The sequence below is a fragment of the Somniosus microcephalus genome, chromosome 11 (assembly GCF_052327205.1).
Source record: "Somniosus microcephalus isolate GS21.2 chromosome 11, FLI_Smic_1.0, whole genome shotgun sequence".
NCBI classification, from domain to species: Eukaryota; Metazoa; Chordata; class Chondrichthyes; order Squaliformes; family Somniosidae; genus Somniosus; species Somniosus microcephalus.
In genome coordinates, this window is record NC_140997.1 from 213,851,757 (window position 1) to 213,867,592 (window position 15,836).

At 41.9% G+C, this 15,836-nt stretch overlaps 1 pseudogene across 1 annotated transcript in view; it reads left to right on the top strand.

Moving 5' to 3' along the window:
- The window catches only part of LOC147111215 (mitochondrial mRNA pseudouridine synthase RPUSD3-like), a 32,160-nt pseudogene extending 16,845 nt beyond the window's left edge, over window positions 1-15,315 (top strand). The window contains exons 4-10 of the transcript XR_015080063.1: window positions 413-457; window positions 2,807-2,897; window positions 8,792-8,899; window positions 12,335-12,419; window positions 13,028-13,154; window positions 14,124-14,263; window positions 14,798-15,315. The product of XR_015080063.1 is annotated as a mitochondrial mRNA pseudouridine synthase RPUSD3-like (transcript). The remainder of the gene's footprint in view (window positions 1-412; window positions 458-2,806; window positions 2,898-8,791; window positions 8,900-12,334; window positions 12,420-13,027; window positions 13,155-14,123; window positions 14,264-14,797) is intronic.
- The last annotated feature ends 521 nt before the right edge of the window (window positions 15,316-15,836 follow it).

Here is a 15,836-nt window from a genome sequence, read left to right on the forward strand (position 1 = left end):
CACCATCCTGACTTGGAAGTATATCAACGCTTCTTCATCGTTGCTGGGTCAAAATCCTGGAACTCCCTCCCTAACAGCACTATGGGAGTAACTTCACCACACGGATGGCAGCAGTTCAAGGCGGCGGCTCACCACCACCTTCTCAAGGGCAATTAGTGATGGGCAATAAATGCTGGCCTTGCCAGCGATGCCCACATCCCAGGAACAAATATTTTTAAAAAATCAAGGTTTCAAGTCCATGTGAACAGTTTTATTAAGCAATGAAGGCGTGCTCACTATAGTTTCTGTGTCGTGCGTGCAGAGGCATGGCTTGTAGCATTTCTCTTGGTCATGGGACAGTGCTGTATGGTCAAATGTGCGAGTAACAGAATAAGCTGGTTATTAACTCACTGTCTGTTTGCTTCTCTACCAGATCCTCTGATTGGCATCAATAAACCTCCAGGGCTCGCCATCACAGGTAACAATCATCACATTCTTGAGTTGAAGCGCTTGTCATCTTTCCAATATCATGCTTGAAAATTGAAAATAACACTCCAGTATGGGTGGTACTATGTATTGGGGTTCCAAAAGTTGTAGGATGTATCTTCAGGTCTGCCCTTACCCACACAGTAAGGCTCTGATCTCAAAATTGCTGTCATGCAGTGGCACTGAATAGAAGCTCAGTGCTTTGCCACGGAGAAGGGGCGAATTAGATGTAGAGTTACCTTCTGCCAAACGCTTCTTCTGCACCTCTTAGTGGCTGGTTACAGAACAGCATTGGTGGATTGCTGGGAATATCTATCCAGCTTTCCTCTCAGTTGGGCATAGTGTGGTAAAATGGTCAAGGGAGAAAATGGCAGCATAATTAGTGTTCAGACTGCCAACACTTTGTCAATGTGTGGGAGGATGCGAGTTTGAATCTCCCTGGTCTGCTCCGCTCCTGTTCTGATTGGTAAAGAGAAGAAGAAAATCGAGCCGCATAGTCCACTGAGGCAGTAGCTCATGCCAAGCAAAAGGGACAATGATAGAGGTGTGAGTTCAGATAGACTGAAGCATAGAGAGTGCACATGTGAAGTGTGTGTGTTTACTCGTTGGGTGAGGAGAGGGTCAACCTCTGCAGTGATGCTGCCTTTTAACACTCGCTGTCAAGGCTCACACATCAATAATGAATACTTGAGGAGAGGAGTACAGTAGGATACCCAGGACTGTGGCACCATACCCTAGAAATAAGTTAATGTCTTCAGGAGAGGCAGGAAGGAGAGAAAATTGGCAAGCAGAAAAGACGGGTAAAGTGCCACGTTATTTTACAGCACCTTATTACTAGTTGTCAACCCTTGAATGCCTCAGACCCACAACATTCTGTTAATGTCAATAGCATACACTCAATGCACAGTGTTGTGGCACATTTTTCAGATACAATGTGGTGCTATAAAATGTAGCATTTTGAGCCAGAATGACCAGATTATGTTCCTTTTTCTGTGCCTTTCAATTGGTTTTACTAGTATAGGATTATTCACTTCAGTGGTGGATTACTCAAGTTGCTCAAAACATCACTAATTTTATTGAAGGTTCAATTCTAAAGCTCATTACTATTGAACTGTTTTTTTATTAAATTCTAAGGGGTTTGTTTTTAAGCTGCTTACATTCACACTTACTTTACGCTGAACTTGTCAGGGAGCTGAAATTGGACAGGTTCTGAATGCTGGCAACTTGTATATTGATTTTTTTTCTGGGCTGATGGTACCATCCTGCATGGATACAGGTAGGAGTCTTGTAAAAACACAGGTGTGGACATAGTGTAACCTATTCAGAGGCTGCTATGGGGAGGGAAATGTAGTTTTGTTTTGTTTGCGTGGGAAGGGTGCTGGAAACAGGTACGGAGGGGCTTGCTATCAGCTGCATAGAGATTGTGTGGATTGGGGGAAAGAGAAGGAGGGGAAGGAGTTAGTACGAGCTCTTCGGTCAACCCTTGTAAAAGAAAATTCAAAGAGGACGTTTCCTGTAAATAAAAACAGAAAATGCTGGAAATACTCAGCAAGTCAGGCAGCATCTGTGGAGAGAGAAACAAAGTTAACGTGTCAGGTCGATGACCTTTCGTCAGAACTGGAAAAAGTTAGAGATGTAACAGATTTTAAGCAATTGCAGATGCAGGGAAAGGGAGGAGGGGAGGAAAGAACAAAAGGGAAGGTCTGTGATAGGGTGGAGGGCAGGAGAGATTAAAAGACAAAAGGGATGATGGTGCAAGGCAAAAGGAGATGGTAATGGGACAAGTTGAGAAACAAAAGATGAGTATAGAGGAGGTGTTAATGGGAATGGCAGAATCATCTTGTAAATGCATCTCCTGTTGCTATTTGAAGCTACTGTTGGAGAAAGTGGGACAGATTGAATGCCTGCACCCAGCGTGCTCTAAAGAAACTGGAACATCCAGAACTCTCCCACAGAGGGCACTGCAGGTAAACTAGTGTCAGACACTCCTCTCCCACACAGGGTACGGCACAAAAACTGGGGCCAGACTGAACTCTCAGAGGGCACCTCTTGAGTTTCTCTCAGTTTAATTGTCATTTCTGAACTGTTTTTGTAGTCTTTGTATATCCTGGCTCTCAGGAAGTTATAAACATGTGGCTTTAGCTCAGTAAGCTCCCCCATTTCCATTTGCTAAATTAATAAATAGACAGGATAGAAAGAAGAGAACTGGGCCAGCAATGGGCCATGAAATCTAGTACTTTGTCAGCTCAGATTGCAAAGTTGCTTAATTACTGCTGACTGTGAATGAGAACAGTTTCTTAAAAGGGACAAAGCACCTGTGTTTCTTTTCAATATACATCAGGTAAAGAGCTCTGCTTGACCTCACTACTTCCAGAACTTCAGCAGCGATTGCATCTTTCAAAAGAGCTCCATATTGTAAAAGCAAGTAACAGGTACGTGGCTTCGTTGTGGGAACCGGACCGTTCTCCTTTAGGAAGTGTTATGAAAGATATTATACTGGCGGTGTGTACAGGATCAGAATGTCATTTGGAGCTCTGCTGGCCAACATGCAGAAACAGAGCCTAACGGAACAGTACTGATTTTTATACAGGACCGGTGTGTATACCAGAGCGGTGCAGACACACGTACAGGACCAAATGCACATTGGAGTAGTGCAGGTACATACAGGAAACTTTCTGGTATCCGTCACTGACGGGACCGAGCTGGTGCCGGTCGATCAACACTGCCGGAGAAACCAGCGCTAATGTTAAAACATACGGAGCTCGGAGCTCCGTCTGAAGCAACAAACCCTGTTGCTTAGCAACAGCTTCAAAACAGTCGGCGCAGCTTGCAAGCGTCTCTGTAGCTAAGCAACAGCTTCAGCTAGACGCTTGCAGAGCCCCAAATGGAGAAAAAAAGCAACTAAAAGTAAAAAAAAGTTATCTGAACCGACTCCTGAGTTTTGCCGGTGGATAGAGCATTCAGGATATTTAACCTCCGTTTAAACGAAAGTTTCCTGTATACAGAACCAGAGTGCATATTGGAGTAGTGTAGGTACACATACAGGACCAGAGTGCATATTGGAGTAATGTAGGTAACCATACAGGACCAGAGTGCATATTGGAGTAATGTAGGTACACATACAGGACCAGAGTGCATATTGGAGTAGAGTAGGTACACATACAGGACCAGAGTGCATATTGGAGTAATGTAGGTACACATACAGGACCAGAGTGCATATTGGAGTAGTGTAGGTACACATTGTGGTGATTATTCTTTATGTTAGTAAGAAGTATTGTGATTGGTTGTTTGTTTCCTGCCTTGGGATATATGCTGTAATCTCATTGGTAGTTGATGTCATGTGATTTGTGGTGGCCATCTTAAATTCAGTTCTTTCCAGCTTTGGTTGGGACTGGGTGTGGAAAGATGTGCTACAGGATTTTAAAGTTAATAAAGCCTAGATTAGAAAGGCAAATCTATTCTTTATTTCAATTTATTAACTTTATGTCAGAATGGAGCGATATCTTCAACCAGAACGATTCAATGCTGACCCTAATTCTGCTGGAGTGGATGATAAATGGAAACACTGGTATTGTACATTTAAAAACTTTTTGGGCGTGTTGGATCAAGAGTCTCTAAATAAGCTGAATATGCTGATCAACTACATTGCTCCGGATGTGTATAAGTATATTTTGGACTGTAAAACTTACGAAGTGGCTATTTCTACATTGGAAAAGATTTTTGTTAAACCAAAGAATGAGGTATTTGCACGTCACCTTCTATCTGCCCGTAGGCAGCAGGTGGGAGAATCTTTGGATACTTATTTACAAGCACTTCGGTGCCTTAGTGTTAACTGTAATTATAAGGCCGTGATGGCTGAAGAATATAAGGAAGAATCGGTACGGGATGCTTTTATTAATGGATTACTGTCTAGATCAATTCGTCAGCGGTTGTTAGAAAATAAGACTTTGGATCTTAAGAGTGCTTTTGAGCAAGCTTCTACATTGGATGTGGCTCAGAGAAGTTCGGATTCTTATGCTCTTTTTAATCGGCCTGCGACTGTGGTTTCGGCAGTTCCGGATGAAAAGGAATTATGTGGACTTAATAGGAGTGGTTTACTAGATTCTGAAACAGTTTCTACTTCGGCGGCTGTTGCCTCTAGGATTCAGAAGTGTTATTTTTGTGGGAACGTCCGGCACCCTCGTCTGAAGTGTCCTGCTCGGGAGGCTGTGTGTAGTAAATGCGGCAAGAGAGGTCATTACGCACGTGTGTGTAAATCATCAGGTTCAATTACCTCCTCTGTGACTATTCAGCCTTTAGATAGGGCGTTTATTGCATCAATTTCTGCTGCATTTGCTCATGGCCTAAACAAAGCTATAGTTACGGCCCAAGTTAATGGGTTGGAAGTGAAGGCCCTTATAGATACGGGCAGTACCGAGAGTTTTATAAGTCTTCAGTTTGCGAAGGAGAAGCATTTGAAAATTTCGCCTGTTACGTATCAGGTGTGTATGGCTCAGACGACTCTCACTTCACAAGTAGCTGGTTGTTGCCTTGTGAAATTGATTCTTCTAGGTAATACATATACTGATATACGCCTATCTGTTTTGCCTAATCTCTGTGCGGATATTTTGATTGGTCATGATGTGCTTCAGTTACACGAGTCTCTCAGTTTTTCATTTGGAGGGACTAAGCCACCTTTATCTATTTGTGGATTAACCTCTTTATCCATTTCTCCATTATCACTTTTTTCCAATTTGATGCCGGATTGTAAGCCAATTGCTACCAAGTCAAGAAGGTATAGCAGTCAGGATAGAGAATTTATTAATTCTGAAGTTCAACGTCTCTTATTGGAAGGAATCATTGAACCTAGTTGTTCGCCTTGGCGAGCACAGGTAGTTGTCACGACTAACGAGAGACAAGAAACGAATGGTGATAGACTATTCCCAAACTATTAATAGGTATACTCAATTAGATGCGTACCCCTTGCCTAAGATTGATGAGCTTATCAACAAAGTATCTCAGTATAAGGTTTTTAGCACTATTGACTTAAAGAGTGCTTATCATCAGATTCCTATTGTTAAGAAGGATCAACCATATACGGCCTTTGAGGCTGGCGGAAAGTTGTATCAGTTTTGCCGAATACCATTTGGTGTTACTAATGGTGTTGCTTGTTTTCAACGGGCAATGGATGCTTTTATAAGTGATAACTCTCTCTCTGACACCTTTTCATACTTAGATGACATCACAGTGTGTGGCAAATCAAGGGTGGAGCATGATTCTAATTTAAAAAGATTCCTTCAAGCTGCGGAAAAAGTTGGTTTAACTTTTAATAAAGAGAAGTGTATCTTTTCGACCACTGAGGTAAATCTATTGGGGTATATTATCTCGGGAAACAAGATTAAACCAGATCCAGAACGTCTGCGACCATTGATTGATTTACCTTGTCCTACTAATTCTAAGGCTTTGCAACGAGTTGTTGGACTGTTTTCTTATTATTCTAATTTGATTGCAAATTTTTCACAGAAGATCCAGCCTCTTATTCGGGTTACGACATATCCTCTATCATGGGAGGCCAGGACGTGTTTTGATAATTTTAAAAAGGATATCCTTGGAGCAGTTGTGCATTCTATTGATGAGCAGGTTCCTTTTGTGATTGAGACGGACGCTTCTGATTTTGCAATTGGGGCTACTCTGAACCAAAATGGAAGACCTGTGGCCTTTTTCTCACGTACCTTGAACAATAGTGAAAAAAGGCATTCTTCAATAGAGAAAGAGGCGTATGCAATAGTAGAAGCACTGCGTAAATGGAGACATTATTTATCGGGGCGACATTTTACGTTGGTAACTGATCAAAAGTCTGTGTCCTTTATGTTTGATGTCAAACATTTTGGAAAGATTAAGAATGATAAAATAATGAGGTGGAGGATTGAGTTGGCATGTTACCATTTTGATATAGTTTATCGTCCGGGGAAGGATAATGTTGCTGCTGATGCGCTGTCGAGGGCTTATTGTTCTGTGATTCACGGAGATACGCTTATTAATCTTCACAATGCCTTATGCCATCCTGGGGTTACGAGGATGATACACTTCGTACGCAGTAAGAATTTGCCCTTTTCAGTTGAAGACGTCAAGCGGATGACTTCATCATGTTCTATCTGTGCTCGGTGTAAACCAAATTTCTTTAAGCCTCAACGAGCTCATCTTATAAAGGCTACTTCTCCTTTTGAACGTTTGAGCGTCGATTTTAAGGGGCCTCTTCCTTCAACTACTCAAAACCGATATATATTTACTGTTGTGGATGAGTTTTCAAGGTTCCCTTTTGCTTTTCCTTGCGCAGATGTATCAGCTGCTACAGTTATCAAATGTCTGACTCAACTTTTTGTCATCTTTGGGATGCCTGCGTATATCCATTCGGATCAGGGAAGTTCTTTTATGTCTTCCCAGTTGAAGGAATACCTTCAGAGTCGGGGAATTTCTACTAGTAGAACTACCCCGTATAATCTCCAGGGTAATGGACAGTGCGAACGATACAATGGGGTGATATGGAAGGCAGTTATGTTGGCTTTGACATCCCGGAACCTTAAGAATACACAGTGGGAAATGGTACTGCCTGATGCCCTGCATTCCATTAGATCATTGCTTTCAACGGCTACTAATGTGACCCCCCATGAAAGGCTCTTTAACTATCCGTGGAGATCTACTACGGGATATTCGGTACCTTCATGGCTTACTATGCAGGGACCTGTGCTGCTTCGACGCCATGTTAGATTGTCAAAATATGATCCTTTAGTGGAGGAGGTGGAGCTGTTGGAGGCAAATTCCCAATATGCTCATATTCGATTCCAAGATGGGAAAGAAAGTACCGTTTCAATTAAAGACTTGGCTCCTTGTGGTGGCCAGCCCTCTTCTGAGGATATTAACAATAGTCATGATTCAGATAATGTGGATGCTGTTACAGATACTACGAATATTTCCAATCCGATTGCAGATAATTATACTTCTATTAGTCAGCCCTCGATGGATGTTTATGACCGTCCCAGTTTACCTTCTGATGGGATTTCTAATCCGGAAACCGTTGAAAATCGGGATATGGATAGCCTTCCTGCAGAAGATACTTCCGTGTCTCCTGGTGTGGAAGGGCAAGGAATTTCACCAAGGTTAAAAAGGTCGACACGAACAAGATATCCGGTCGACCGATTGAAAATGGACTTTTAAATTGATAGTAATGTTTTAAAATTGTTGAAATATATTGTTTTAGTTGAGAGATACTTAATACTTATGTGCAATGTTACTATTTGTTGTTGTTCACTTAGTATTGTGTCATGTTGAATAGTTTTATTCTTGTCTGTGCATAGTTTTAGTTGTAAATAATTAATTATAAATTGTAAAGGTTATTTAGGTTGGAGTGTATTTTAAAAGGAGGGGTGAATGTGGTGATTATTCTTTATGTTAGTAAGAAGTATTGTGATTGGTTGTTTGTTTCCTGCCTTGGGATATATGCTGTAATCTCATTGGTAGTTGATGTCATGTGATTTGTGGTGGCCATCTTAAATTCAGTTCTTTCCAGCTTTGGTTGGGACTGGGTGTGGAAAGATGTGCTACAGGATTTTAAAGTTAATAAAGCCTAGATTAGAAAGGCAAATCTATTCTTTATTTCACACATACAGGACCAGAGTGCATATTGGAGTAATATAGGTACACATACAGGACCAGAGTACATATTGGAGTAATGTAGGTACACATACAGGACCAGAGTGCATATTGGAGTAATGTAGGTACACATACAGGACCAGAGTGCATATTGGAGTAGTGTAGGTACACATACAGGACCAGAGTGCATATTGGAGTAGTGTAGGTACACATACAGGACCAGAGTGCATATTGGAGTAGTGTAGGTACACATACAGGACCAGAGTGCATGCACAGATACACACATATGACCCAAGTGCATGCTGGAGCAGTGCTGGTCCTTGTACAGGACTCTAGAGCACATTACAGCCCAGCCTGGCCATACATACAGCAGTAAAGCAAATGCTAGAGCACTGGTGTTACGTGCACTGATTTACAGCAGCATGTATAATATCAGTGGTATAAGAGATGATAGCTACAGGTCAACATTTAAAACATGGATGTAGAAGCGCGACTCCCAGATTGTTCTCATAGATCAAAGTATTACCTCTAAGTAATCCTCACAGTTATAAGACTACCACATATAGATATTTCAGATATAACTGTTGGTGCGATATAATCTGCACACTGTACTTGAGTGTATTTATTGTGTAACTCAATCTGTGATAGTTAACCCACAGCCAGGCTTGAAGTTGAATATTGTACTGTTTCTTCACAGGGACTATTCTGGCCTGGTTCTGCTTTCCACCTGTCACCAAACCACCAAACACATTGAGGATGTCTTCATCCAGGCTCGTGGTAAAAAGGAAACATTAGCCAGTTACTGGTAATGGTTTAATTATGATACAAATTTTAAATAACCTTATATATGCTAACCCTGGATTCCGATCAATGGAACAAATGCTCCAATAACAGTTTAATAGAAACACAACCTGTCACTACTCAACAATAAAATGGGGCCGGCAGATATATTTTTTCATCATTCATGGGCTGTGGGCATCGCTGGCATTTATTGCCGATCCCTAATTGCCCTTGAAGGTGGTGGTGAGTCGCCATTTCAGAGGGCAGTTAAGAGTCAACCACATTGCTGCAGGTTTGGAGTCACATATAGGCCAGACCGGGTAAGGACAGCAGATTTCCTTCCCTGAAGGACATTAGTGAACCAGATGGGTTTTTACAACAATGGTTTCATGGTCACCACTACTGACACTAGCTTTTTATTCCAGATTTAATTAACTGAATTTAAATTCCTCAGCTGCCATAGCGGGAACTGAACTCATGTCTCTGGATAATTAGTCCAGACTTCTGGATTACTAGTCCAGTAACATAGCCACGATGCTACTGTATAAATATACCCAGAAATTAGTGTTACACACAGATTTTTTTCTTCGTTTTTCTCTACATTCACAACACATCAAAGCCATTTCACACAGGCTTTGCTCTGATAAGGTGTCAATGATGCAGCTGTTTGTAACTGAACATGACTGAGCACAGGGAGTGACAGGGCTGTTATTAATTGAATATTAATCAGTACAGGGAGTGACAAGGGCTGTTACTAATTGAATATTAATCAGTACAGGGCGTGACAAGGGCTGTTACTAATTGAATATTAATCAGTACAGGGAGTGACGGGGCTGTTACTAATTGAATATTAATCAGTACAGGGAGTGACAGGGCTGTTATCAATTGAATATTAATCAGTACAGGGAGTGACAAGGGCTGTTACTAATTGAATATTAATCAGTACAGGGAGTGACAGGGCTGTTACTAATTGAATATTAATCAGTACAGGGAGTGACAGGGCTGTTATTAATTGAATATTAATCAGTACAGGGAGTGACAAGGGCTGTTATTAATTGAATATTAATCAGTACAGGGAGTGACAAGGGCTGTTACTAATTGAATATTAATCAGTACAGGGAGTGACAAGGGCTGTTACTAATTGAATATTAATCACTACAGGGAGTGACAGGGCTGTTACTAATTGAATATTAATCAGTACAGGGAGTGACAGGGCTGTTACTAATTGAATATTAATCAGTACAGGGAGTGACAGGGCTGTTACTAATTGAATATTAATCAGTACAGGGAGTGACAGGGCTGTTACTAATTGAATATTAATCAGTACAGGGAGTGACAAGGGCTGTTACTAATTGAATATTAATCAGTACAGGGAGTGACAGGGCTGTTACTAATTGAATATTAATCAGTACAGGGAGTGACAAGGGCTGTTACTAATTGAATATTAATCAGTACAGGGAGTGACAGGGCTGTTATTAATTGAATATTAATCAGTACAGGGAGTGACAAGGGCTGTTACTAATTGAATATTAATCAGTACAGGGAGTGACAGGGCTGTTACTAATTGAATATTAATCAGTACAGGGAGTGACAGGGCTGTTACTAATTGAATATTAATCAGTACAGGGAGTGACAGGGCTGTTACTAATTGAATATTAATCAGTACAGGGAGTGACAAGGGCTGTTACTAATTGAATATTAATCAGTACAGGGAGTGACAAGGGCTGTTACTAATTGAATATTAATCAGTACAGGGAGTGACAGGGCTGTTATTAATTGAATATTAATCAGTACAGGGAGTGACAGGGCTGTTATTAATTGAATATTAATCAGTACAGGGATTGACAAGGACTGTTACTAATTGAATATTAATCAGTACAGGGAGTGACAAGGGCTGTTACTAATTGAATATTAATCAGTACAGGGAGTGACAAGGGCTGTTACTAATTGAATATTAATCAGTACAGGGAGTGACAGGGCTGTTATTAATTGAATATTAATCAGTACAGGGAGTGACAAGGGCTGTTACTAATTGAATATTAATCAGTACAGGGAGTGACAAGGGCTGTTACTAATTGAATATTAATCAGTACAGGGAGTGACAGGGCTGTTACTAATTGAATATTAATCAGTACAGGGAGTGACAGGGCTGTTACTAATTGAATATTAATCAGTACAGGGAGTGACAGGGCTGTTACTAATTGAATATTAATCAGTACAGGGAGTGACAGGGCTGTTATTAATTGAATATTAATCAGTACAGGGAGTGACAAGGGCTGTTATTAATTGAATATTAATCAGTACAGGGAGTGACAAGGGCTGTTACTAATTGAATATTAATCAGTACAGGGAGTGACAAGGGCTGTTACTAATTGAATATTAATCAGTACAGGGAGTGACGGGGCTGTTACTAATTAAATATTAATGAGCACGGGGAGCAACAGGATTGCCACTAGCTCAATAGTAATGAGGACAGGGCTATCACAAGCTGATTATTACCGAGCACAGGGAATGACAGGGCTGTTACTAACTGAATTTCTGATTTGTTTGACCTGGGAGTAGCACTGGTTTAAAACTGTTTCAAGTTATTTGCTGTGTTTTAATGTGCAATTTCTTTTTAAAAAAAAAAAGATATTTTGGTTCTTTTTTCATGCTTTTTTTTTGTCTCTCTGCTAAATGCTATCCTCAGCTGATGGTGTGACCAGGTGGCCAGCTCTTAGAGCTATGTCGCGACAGATGTGCAAGTGTGACTGACGTGGGGTGGGTGTGTAAGTGTATTGGATATGTATGTGAGTGTGGCGGAGAGCTGGTGGAGGGGTGAGAGTGTGGCGGAGAGCTGGTGGAGGGGTGAGAGTGTGGCGGGGAGCTGGTGGAGGGGTGAGAGTGTGGCGGAGAGCTGGTGGGGTGAGAGTGTGGCGGAGAGCTGGTGGAGGGGTGAGAGTGTGGCGGGAGCTATATGTGCAAGAGTGAGTGGAGGTGTGAGAAAAGTGTGAGAGTGCCCAGGGGGCAGAGTAGGAGGGGGTGCCTCAGTGGCTGAGATGCAGAGCGGGAGAGGTTATGAAACTTATTATGATCTGATGTTGGAGGAGGAGGTGTGAGAGAATGTCAGTGAACTAATCCCTTTTAATTTCTTGGCTTTCAACACATAATTATTTCTTGAGTTTCTTAACTTACCTACGTAACAACAGTATTTCGAAACTAATCATTGGATGTGAACTATCTTTGAATGTCCTGAGGATGCGGTAAGGCACTATATAAGTAAAGTTCGTTCTTTTTTTAATTATAAATTTAGTGTGTCAATTTATGTTATATTACAGCATTAAGTTTTAACTATTTGAAATTATAAATGCATGGCGTGTGAAGGTGGTGTAAATCTCACCCTACCGCTCTAGGGTTCTGTGTGTTGGTAGATTCCCTTTCTGTGATTATTTGTATTTACTGTATTTTTCTTTTCAAACAGTGCAGTGACGGTGGGTGTCCCAGAACATGCAGAGGGAGAAATCAGCGTTGCTCTGAAACAACAGAACATTGGCGAGCAGGAGCTGGTAATTATACATCTCTCTGCATTTTCCCCTATCAGAATGAGCAGTAAAAAAGAAGACTGGTTAGTGGAAAAATAAGAGGAAAAACCAGAAACCGAGGCAACTGTATGTTGTGGAATTGATGCACTGCAACACATGGACTTCCTCACATGACTCTCTCTATCATGAGATATTGATACTGGGGGAGATGCTAAACCACGTTGAGGCACTTCCCTAGACAGAGGGAGGAGGAACTAGCGGGACAGCCGTCCTCCTACCCCAAAGCATTCCTCCTGCCAATGATAACAGAATAACATCATTGGAAGTAGCCTGCGTGCAGTCGGCTACCCATTCTCTTGAGCAGGTGATGGGAGACATGTCAAAAAAGAACAAATCCAATTCCTTGCTGCTTTGATAATGCAGACTCCACTTCCCTGTTACAATAAACTGTTTCTCTATTCTGGAAGTAAGGACAGCCCTATATCCCCTGATAGTCAAGTCGTGATGGAAATGTGGTAGAGATATACAATCATTATTCACTTCCCAAGCTTTAACACTTGCCCACATAGGCCTGTATTTTCATAGTATGACTTACAGTGACATTGCTTTACCACACTCTGTTACACCAATAGGTGGTTCCTGTGTTGCATCCCACTCCAGGAAACTTTCAGCGGAAGGAAGCAAAGAAGGCAATTACACGGTACAAGGTTATGGATGCTACAGATGGCTGTGCGTTAGTACAGCTTCAGCCTCTCACAAGTGAGTCTGTCAGACATTAGCTGTGAAACTACGGCCAGTCCGTCAGTGAGAGGAGTGCAGACCAGATAGGATTAGGAGTATCAATAAAGTAGACAACAGAAAGAGCTGGGAGTAACAGTAGAAACCTGCACTCAGGTGGAGAGTATGGACAGGTGTCTGTTCCTGGCTGGAGTGGTAGCAGGAGCCCATGCTTCGCTTGAACCTAGCTTGGATACGAAGCAGCGATAGCTGTCTCCACCTTCCAGTGATGAGAGTATTGACAGAAATTAACCTGGGCTGAAACGGGAGTAGGGAAAGGTCCATGAATGTTTTGGGAATGTTTCCTGCATTACAACAGTGACTGCACTTCATGAGTACTTAATTGGCTGTAAAGTGCTTTGGGACATCCTGAGGTTGTGAAAGGTGCTATATAAATGCAAGTCTTTTTTAATTGGAGGCAGGAGCTGTAGTATTTTGGGGGTTTATAGTTTTATAAATGGGAGTACAGTGATGGCTGGAGCTATCTGGTTTGGTTTGGTGTCTCTGTGCTGCTGATCTTCACTCTTGTTTTCTGGCTTCCTGACAGTCACACAGATAGAAGAGCAGAGGTCAGTGGTACAGGTTTGCAAATTGTGTGTTTTTGATTTCTTCTCCACTGCTAAAACTTGACCAGTGCTGGGGAAAAATGTTTTGGCAGGTTGACTTCCTTAACTCTTAGCTTTGCATCCCATTTAAGAAACAACCTGTCAGTCCCAGCGAGTCTAAAATGTAAAAAAAAAGTTTGAAAATCATAAATCTAGCATTCTTATTTCAGTTCCCGTTTAATTTTAAGCCCCAGTCTCAACCCCAATGGCAGTTTGTAACAGTAACATTGATTTGTGTTGCAGGGCTGCTTAATCTGGGTTCACTTTAATTAAGATACTGTCAGGTGGTTATTATATCCTGATTAAGAGTGATGCTTTTTCAACGTTTACATACTTTTCCTTCCAGCCTTTGAGAGCCAGTTGCAGGTCCACCTCACTGTCAAACTCTGTGCGGTTCTCGGGGATCACGTGTATTCGGCCCGGCTGGGGCAGGTTCTTGGAGTTCCCTTCTGCCTCCCAGTGGAATCGGCAATTCCTCGAACTCAGGTAAGTATAGTGCAGTATGATAGGGATAGGGTGCTGAAGAGAGGTGGGATGTTATTGGGAAGGATGAGGTAGGAGGGAAGTGGATTGACAAGGTGGGGTACTATTGGGGGGGGGGGGGCGGTTAGGGTCATGTGCTGGGCACTGGGAAGGTGCAGGAGGGAATGTGGGCCCGTGATGTCGGGGAAGTGGCTGTTGGGTCTAGATTGGGTGCAGGCTGAACAAGAGTTGCATGTGTGTATCTTGCATATCTCTCCCACACACTCTTTCTTTCCCTCTCTCCCAATCACCCCCTTAATCTCACAATATTAAATGACCTGTGCTGATACTGCTCCAGCCTCCTAGATAATCAATGATCCTTGCTAACACTAGTGTTATATATTGGATTGTCTTTCCTTACATTGTCTAGGATATATTAGGCATTTAACCTCACCGACATTGTCCAAATCTGTCTTGATGTTGAATTAGTTTTTGTTGTCTATTCCAGAATCATTAGGTATTGGATCATCCTTGCTAACACTTTACTTATATCATTAGGTATTGGATGAGTCCTTGCTGCGGAAGCTACATTTTGTCCAGAAACAGATGTGGAAAATGCCGATTCACCTTCACTTACACAAACTTTTAATTCCACCGTTTGAAGCTAAGAAATCAGAGACGATCATTACGGCCGCTCCCCCAGCTTACTTTCACAGGACTCTTGAACTTTTGGGCTTAACAATGAATGAATGAGTTTGCTGAAGAAAATATAAGGAAAAGAAGAAGAAAGTAAAGAACTGTGTTCAGGGGTAGTCTAAGCCAGTTCTCTGGGACAGAGAACAGATTCATCTCTTCTGTGCGGTTTACTGTTATAGTGAAATCCATGTGTATAAGTGCTGGTTAGTAATTCGTAAGATCAGGGGATGTTTGTATCCGACCTTTCCTCACTTACATGCAACATGGGGGAATGCGAATGAATAACTGCAGCTTCCAGATGAGGTGTGGATTCCCAAGATGGCTATTCCACAGAACAATGGGAACAATCATCTGCTAATAAAAAATTACTCTAGAAATTTGGTATAGTATTTACCAAAACCTAATTTTGTCCAGAAATAATCTTGGTGCACCACACCTTAGTGCTCCTGAGAGTGAAAATAGCCGGGGTTCCCCATTGCTGATTGTTATCCAATGACCACAACTAGCAGTGTGCCGATGTAGATGGTGGATTGTTATCCAATGACCACAACTAGCAGTGTGCCTATGTAGATGGTGGATTGTTATCCAATGACCACAACTAGCAGTGTGCCTATGTAGATGGTGGATGAAATCATGATCATGTTTGCAGTGATGCCCCTGTAGCCTGTTGACACTCATTGTCTAAGCTTACACATGAAGAATGGCCACTTGGGTGAGATAGTAGAGGCTGCCTGGCACCTGTGGACCTATATCCCAGCAAAAGAGTCGACAGGGTCAGGAGGAACGGGTTAAAAAGAAAAAGATCCTGGTGGAACACCAGGCTGAGATGCTGCACCAGCGAGTGGTACACTCCAAATAGCTGCAAATCCTACTTGCTGCTGCAGAAAAATACTGAGGAAAA